This window comes from Drosophila albomicans, chromosome 3 (genome assembly GCF_009650485.2).
Source record: "Drosophila albomicans strain 15112-1751.03 chromosome 3, ASM965048v2, whole genome shotgun sequence".
Classification (NCBI taxonomy): Eukaryota; Metazoa; Arthropoda; class Insecta; order Diptera; family Drosophilidae; genus Drosophila; species Drosophila albomicans.
In genome coordinates this window covers 41,869,771-41,877,795 of record NC_047629.2, presented here as the reverse complement: position 1 = coordinate 41,877,795, position 8,025 = coordinate 41,869,771, and the positions used below count along the sequence as shown (strand labels likewise).

At 39.2% G+C, this 8,025-nt stretch overlaps 1 long non-coding RNA gene across 2 annotated transcripts; it reads left to right on the top strand.

The window, feature by feature from the left end:
- Positions 1-550: 550 nt before the first annotated feature.
- LOC127565506 (uncharacterized) lies at positions 551-1,894 on the top strand. 2 transcript variants are annotated; one of them, XR_007954813.1, is made up of 4 exons: positions 555-616; positions 699-904; positions 1,030-1,087; positions 1,295-1,892. It is a non-coding gene; the product is annotated as an uncharacterized LOC127565506 (long non-coding RNA). The 2 variants fall into 2 exon arrangements; XR_007954812.1 differs by having other exon boundaries at positions 551-904; positions 1,295-1,894.
- Positions 1,895-8,025: the final 6,131 nt, after the last annotated feature.

Sequence of the window (8,025 nt, the reverse complement as noted above, 5' to 3'; positions counted from 1 at the left end):
CAAAGTGAACATTTAAGTGGTTTTCGATTTCGGTTTAAGAGCACTTTGATCCTTTCTTGATTTGTGTAATGAAGAGATGATTCTATTTAAAATATTCTATTTGAGATGGAACTTTTTGATTTAAAATTAAAAGAGCATGGGTATTTTATAGTTACAAACTTAATATTTAAGTGATTACTGATTTAAAATATTCTGTTTGAGATGGAGCATTATGATTTCAAATTAACAAAGGCTATCAGATTAATAGCATGAGTTTTTTTAGTTACAAATTTAATATTAAAATGGCTACTGATTCTATTTCAGCTGGAACAAAAGACCATCATTCTGATTTAAATATTATATTTGAGATGGAACTTTATGATTTAAAATAAAAAGGCTATTAGATTGATAGCATGGGTATTTTATAGTTACAAGATTAATATTTTAATCTTTAAATAATTATGTTTAATATGAAACATAATGATATGAAATTTAATGATGGGAGGTTTCTTTCTTGTCAATAAACAAGATAATATACAAAATTTGAATAGTAAAATTGACAGTTGGCATTGATATTTTATAGTTACAAAATCAATATTTGAGAAATTTCAAATCAATACTCGCCTCAATTCTAGAAGTAAAGTAAAGACTATTAAAAATATGAGTGATTAAAGTATTTGTATACATTGGGAGCTTCGTTCTGCTACATTTCTCTACAGTAAAGAACCACTTAACATATCTATTCTGGCTTAGCTCTAATACCAATGACCAACTGCGTAACAAATTGTGAACAAAAGTTAAAAAGTGACGTTTGCTGTTGTGGGCAACAATCCACTTTAAAACACACAGACACACACACGTCTTCTAGGGATTCCCTCAAGTCTCTAAATCAAAACACATCAACAAGAGCTAAGGTGAAAATCAGGTAAGACAATGAAGAGATTACATTTACTTATTCTATCCGTTAGACCATAAACAAGTTCCTCTCACTCTCTGTCTCTCTCTCTGTGTTGTGTTGATGACGATGCCAATGCTGATTCTACACACAAGATAAAGATAACCAAGAGCAGTGGCGCTAACAGGATCATAAATTTAACGATATAAATCTGTGAGTCCCTCTAACCTCCCTCACTTTCCCAATCTGAGTGTGTGTGTGTGTCCCTTTGCAACGGGGGCGTGAGTTGGTAACAATTTAGAACCCTCACACACGCAGATTTTGAATTACTTTCGTTTTTATCACCTGAATTTTTCGTGTTGTTCAATGCGTTGTTCTTTTTTTTTATTTTCTAATATAATTTACACGCGAGTTGCGTAGTCGAGGACAAGGAATAACAACCAGAAGAAAAAAGACGCTGACGACTCACTTCATCATAAATTCACCTGTCGTTGCGAGTTCATCCAGGACCGGACCTGCTTCCGTTGCCTAACCTTTTGCCTTGTGTCCTGTCCTGTTTGGTTGATTGGATGGTGGGAAAAGCGTTTGAAAATTTATGAATTTCGGTTGTGTGGCAAGTGCGCGAATATTTCGTGGAATTCTCTTTTAACCCAGCACTAGTGCAGGGGCAAAGACAGAGGCATGGACATGGACAGGGGCGTGGCATCGCATGGCTGGCGCGTCACTCGAATTGAAATTTCATTAGTTTTACGATACGCGACCATAAAGAAATATCAACGAGGATGGGCACGCACCTTAACGTCACAGACAGGGACTTGGACATTGCCGTTGCCGTTTTACGACCCTTCACTGGAAGGCCGCAGCGTCAGCAAAGATATTCGTATAGAGAGAGTGAGTCGAAGAGAGCGTCTCGAACGCAGCTCGATGAATTATGGAAAACGATTTACATTCTCCCACTCATATTTTATTTGTTGTTGTTAATGTTTTCATTGGTTTTTCTTCTATCACATTTTTTATACAAAAACATTTTCATATTTTCTTCTTTTTTTTTTATTTGCGAATGCATGAATTATGGATATTTCCTTATGGAATGCGCCTGGCATGCATACAAAGAACTAACAGAAAAAAAAGAAGAAAAACTGAATCCAGAATTATGCGAGGAAATTTGTTATCGTTTGTGGAATTTTCTTGAAATTTATTGAACCCATTGGGAGAATGTAACGAAAACACAAGTACACATACCATACATTAAAGCCATACATTATGACGACAGCATTGCATTGTGCGATAGAATTCGATTTGTGAGTGTTATTGGGGAGAAAGTGTGAAAAAAAAACTAGAGCCAAAAATTTGCAGGGACGGTAAGAAATAATATTACGATAAAGAAATTCATTGCATTCAAATAAATTAGCTGAATACCTAAAATTTAATTGTTTTTATTAAAAAATACAACGTTTTTTTTTGTCTGACAATCCTAAAGATTAATTTACAAAGCATTATTTTTATTACATTTCTATACAAGTTATTTCATAAAGAATTTAACTGCATAAGCCTTTAAACAATATTTATGGAATGTAATCAAAAGCATACGCTTAAAATGGACAACAAGAAAGGAAAGCCTTTTAATGTCTTCTCCCTATACGGAAATCTCCCTACAAAGTACTTAATAACTACTGACGATGCAATTGACCGCCGACAGAGGGCGTGGCGTGTTTATTTTGTTGCTGCTTTGGCAGCTTTTGGACATCCATAAAAACGCAGCACAATAAAATATGTTTGAATGCGACACACAGAGTGGACTTTCAAGAGAAGTGGGTAAGAAGATGTCGGTGGAGGAGTAATTGTTATATTCTTAACAATATTCCGGAAATTTATGACCTATGCTCGGGTTGTGTTTGGTCGCCTTGGGAAGGGGGCGAGGCGAACCCCAATGGAGCGTGTTCCGGTTCCATTCCAGTTGCGCCATTTTGCTGAATGCGTGAAAAATGTTGCGAAAAATTTTAATGCGCTCGCCACGGGCGCCAAAATGGAAATGGCGAAAAATGGAATGGAAAGATGACAAATGATTATGGAGTATAATAAATTTCAGCGCTGATTGAGCGAAATGCGAGCAGCAAATGTACAAAAAAAAAAAAACGAAAAGAAAATGCCATGCAAAAATATGCATAATGCACACACACACAAAAAATATCTATAGAAAATATGATGGAAAAAATGGAAGAGATTTGCATAACAATGCGACCCCTGAGTCAAACTCAGTCAGATGGCAGGAAAGCGGAAGAGGGCAGAAGGAAAAATCCTTACTATTCATTAATGAAGCTAATTTGCTGTTAAATCTCTGCAGGCGATGCAGGTTTGCTCAAGCTGCTTCACTCCCTTTCCGCCTCTTCCAATCCAATTGCAGTAAAAAGCATCGAGGGCAAACAATGGCAGAGAAACAGTTGGAGACAGAGACAGAGACTGAGAAAAGTTGATCCTTGCGCTTATGGCTGGCGAATGACACTAGTGTCATCTACTGCTATCATATCTCAATCCAGGACAAGTTCTTTCGCTTGTCCCTGTCTGGATAAATAACTGGAACTTGCCGAGAAAGCAATTTTATTGTTTCTTGCGCATAAAATCTAACAAACCTCCCCACACACACACACACACACACACACACACACACATGCGAGTCCTGCCTGAGTCCTGGGACTGTGCTGACTGAGTCAAGTGGTAGTCGTTGCCCAAGAAGTTTGAATTTATTTTGGTTCAAGTGACTCAACTGCAAGTGCAGCTTGTCCTTGTGCTTTTCTTTCCTTCTTTCCTGATTGGGTAGAGTGACGACAAAAAGAAAAACTTTTCTGATTTCGATTGGTTTGGCTCAAGTTTGCTCCATCGTTTCTTAAACGCTTTTTCCTTTTGCTTTGGCTGCACTCGACATGAGCCAAGCAATAAAGTGGACAAGTGACACTGGCGATTTGAGATCCTGAAATCAAATTGAACATACATACGCTTATGGATGGCTTATGAACAGTTACGAAGTTTAACAGAGTTGGCTATAAATAATTGAAGAAATTTATGCTTATTGGAAGGAATGGATTACTCATTTTAAGTGGCTTTCTGTAACATATTTCCCATTTACTTTCATAATTAGATTTGTAGTTATCGAAGTAGTTAATCATACGCCCCGTATCTATGCTGCCAACATACACACACACACACATAATTCCTGGCCAAGATTAAGCACGAAACTTATGAGGTAAACACGTCGAGTCATCGACAATGCAAGTGACTGTAAATCGTAGCGGTAATGCTGCCACACACACACACACATACACACACACACACATACACCATACAACACACATCATTTTAAACAATGACAACGAAAATGCGGCACCCACAACACAATGAGACAGCAGCAACTGTTGACGCGCGAAGCAGCAGAAGAGAGAGAGAGAGGGGAGACGCTGTAGACCAAGTCAACAGTAATAAAATATTTAAAAAACCGAAGAAAATGAAGTCATCTTGTGCAAATATGAAAACAAAGTCAAGTGTTAATTTACGTGGGAAAACAATTTCATATGTGCCCCATTCGTCTTCAATGAGGCGGCTAAAAGTTCTTTTGATAAGGTCGGTCTTACATCGTCTTGGGCTTTGGGCTTGACAAAGACAGACAGACAGAGTCATCATTGTTGATGTACCCTGAAAGCAAAAGTGTGTAGCACTTAATTGTATAATTTCCACAAGAGTTTTGACTTCAAAAGACAAAAATAAAGCTAACAAAGAGAAACAACCGAAACAGTAGCTGTCAAATGGCTTTGAGCGTGTGAAAAGGTTAAAGGGCTTTTGCGCACTTCAAATCCGGCATCTGGACAGACTTTTAACGCTAATCACAAGTGCTTTTGTGCCTTGGCGATTAGCCAAAAGCAAAAAAAAAAAGGTCGAAGCCACGTAATGCGCGCAGGCAAATTAGAGAAAATGCTTGTTGGCCATATTCATTCGTATAAAAGCCAGCTACCAGAAAGCCTGCTACCAAAATTGACCCCACGAAACATTAAGTTTCAAGTACATCAAACATTTTGTTGTTGTTGTCTCTTATCTGCAACTAACAAAACAGCACTAACAACAACAATAACAACACCATAACACAAAAGGCAACCGCAAAGGTGCCACCAACTTGGCTCCAACTATGCCATTAAGTTTGTCTCTGCGGCAGGTTGAGGTAAAGGGTGTAGCACAGAGAGATACATAGAGGTGAGGGAGAGAGAGAGAGAGAGAGGGAGAGTGGGGGAAGAGAGAGAGAGAAAAGAGAAGATTGAAACTTTTGTGCGTCGTTACGTTGTTGTCACCATCATTGTTTGTTTGCTTCTTCGCCTCTCGTTGTTGTTGTTGTAGTCGCTGGTTGTGTTATACGAATGACATTTTCATGTACTACAAAAGTTTCTCGACCGCTTCTCGTTTTCATTATACCCTGTAATCAAAGTGACAGCAAGAGGTAATATATGTAGAAATAGTTGAAAATAAAGTTAAACTATGTCAGACAATGACTCGGAGAGGAGAATATAAAACGGTAATACAAAAAAAGGATACCCACAATTCCATTACTATTTCCTCATCACTTTGTAATTCTATCATATTTAATTATTTTTATAAGACAAAGCAAGCGGTATTATAGAAATAGTTTAATTCAGAGCTTATTTAGCTATTATCATATGAATCAGAGAACGGAATATACAATCACATACAATTTATTGCAATAATACCATTTCAATTTCCTACTTTCCTAATCACTTTTTGTTTTTTTTTTTATCAAATATAGATTTTTTCATAGAACAGAGAACTACGTATTATATAAATAATTTTAATTTAAGCACATCACGAAAAGGTTAAATTTTCCTATGAATAATCACTTTGTTTCTCTCTCACATTGATTTTCTTTTTAATGAGACAGAGCAAGGAGTATTTTAGAAATAGTTTAAATTAAAGTAAAACTAACTTAGACAGGGAAATAGAAAAGAGAAATATTAAAAGCATATACAATTTCTTCCAACAAATCCGTTACAAGTTCCCAAAAGGTAATAACTTCATTTTCCTATCACATCTAGTTCAATTCACAATACAGAGCATACTCTAGTCTAGCATTCTAGCATTCTCTGCTCGTGCTGTGTTGTTTTCTGTATGTGGTGCACTGTGGGAAAATTTATTTATGAGTCTTTAATGTTTTATTTTCCACGTATTTTGTTTGTCGTTGTCGCCTCCCAGTGGAAGTTGAAGCTGTTGTCAAAACTTACGCATTTTTTGGTTTTTTGTTTTTCACTTATGCGGTGTCAGAATTTATTATGCTCCACCAAACAACCAAACAAAAAAAAAATAAACCAACACACTGCTGAATTCGAATACGAAGTGAAAGATAACAAAAGCGAATGCATTTAAACGTTTTAATTAGAATGAAAAGAAGCCTATCAACACCCAGAGCTGACCAAAAGCGAGTCAATCCCAAAAAGTAAATGCTGTGAAAGAATCCAATTCGAATTAATCAAATCATCATGGCAGCTGCCCAAGTTTTTCTCCAACTTGAACTCTCTCGGCTCAGTTGAGCATGCTCTTTGATCTGAGATCGCAAACATACAGAGAGAAAAAAAAAGAAAAAACAGAAACATATTTCAATTATCGGGCCATGACCGACCGCATCGAAGGCGATTCAGAAGGCGCTGCGATTGCTGCTGCTGCTTTTGGCCATGGCCCTGATGTTTGTATGACGCCGTCTGGGGCGTGGGGGCATCAATCAAAGCCGCAACGCAACACAACGCAACGGAGCAACACAGCGCAACGCAGCGCAGCCAAACAACAAAACAGTTAATAACAAACTACCAAAATGTGGACCAGAGATCGGGCGCGAGTGCAATGCATCATCGACAGCTCCATCAACGTCATCGCTCAACTGCATTGGCAGCTCAAGAGAGAGAGAGACAGAGAGAGAGAGAGAGAGAGAGGGAGACGGAGAGAGAGAGGCGCCCCCTTTGCTTGTGTGGTCGGTCGGTCGGTGTCGTGTGGTTGATTTTCAATTTCATACGCACCGTTGGATGCCGCCCCATATCGATGAGAAGCGGCATTTTATTGATTAACGCGCTTTGGCAGCCACCCAGAGACCCAGAAATCGACCACAGCGCAATGAAGAGAAGAGACCCATTCCATTCCATTCCCTGACCCAGAGCCCAAAGCCATGCCCAATTCTCAATACTCAATCGCAGCAGCGGGGCCAACAGCGATTTTCATCACTTGCGTGGTAATTAAAATGTATTTTCTTTTGATAGTCCCTAATGGGTTCACTACGCTGGGTGGTCAATCAGCTGATACAAGTTTTCTCTACTCTACTCTCGCTTCTGACCACTCTCTCTCTCTCTGTCTTCACTCTGCAGCGACAATAAGTTTGCTGGCAGCTGTCACAGCTGAGCTCGGGCCATAACTCAACGTCCTCGTCGACGTAGACGTCGACGTCGACATCGTCATTGCCACCATCATCAATTTTCAGAGCGACCCAAAAAACAACAAAAACTGAACAAAAAGTGTTAAAGCGCGAAAAGCAACAACGACAACAACGACAACAAGAACAACAGGAACAACATTGAGCAATTTGTTTCGCTTTGTCTTTCCACTGTTTTTCCCAGCCAAACAAACAATGCGCAGTCGCACCAGGTGAACTTGTCCCCCTTTTTTGTCGACCCAATCGCCCCCTTCTCCTTTTGCTCCTCCCCTTTCTGTGTGTAGGTGTGTTGCACTTTTATTTCGACACTCATTTGCAACTTTTTGCTAATGTACGTCAGCGTCGTCGATGGTTGCCTTGTGGCAGCCACTGATAAGCGAAGCGAGCGAGCGAGCCAGCGCAGTGTTTGTTGCCCTTCCACAGTAATAACACACAATGCAATAATTACAATTTATATCTTGCAGATAAAAATCGCACATTAAGCGACTTGCAACTGCAACATGGACGGACAGACGGACAGACAACAAACAACTGCCGTCGCTTACAAAAAGCTGTCAACGTGTGCGTTTTAACGCTCCGGCGGCTCTTGAACCGCCGTCGGCGACTCTCGACCTGCCCAAAACCGTCGCCAGTGGGCGAAGCTGTTGCCAAGCAGCAGCTGCTGCTGCAACAGCAACAACAA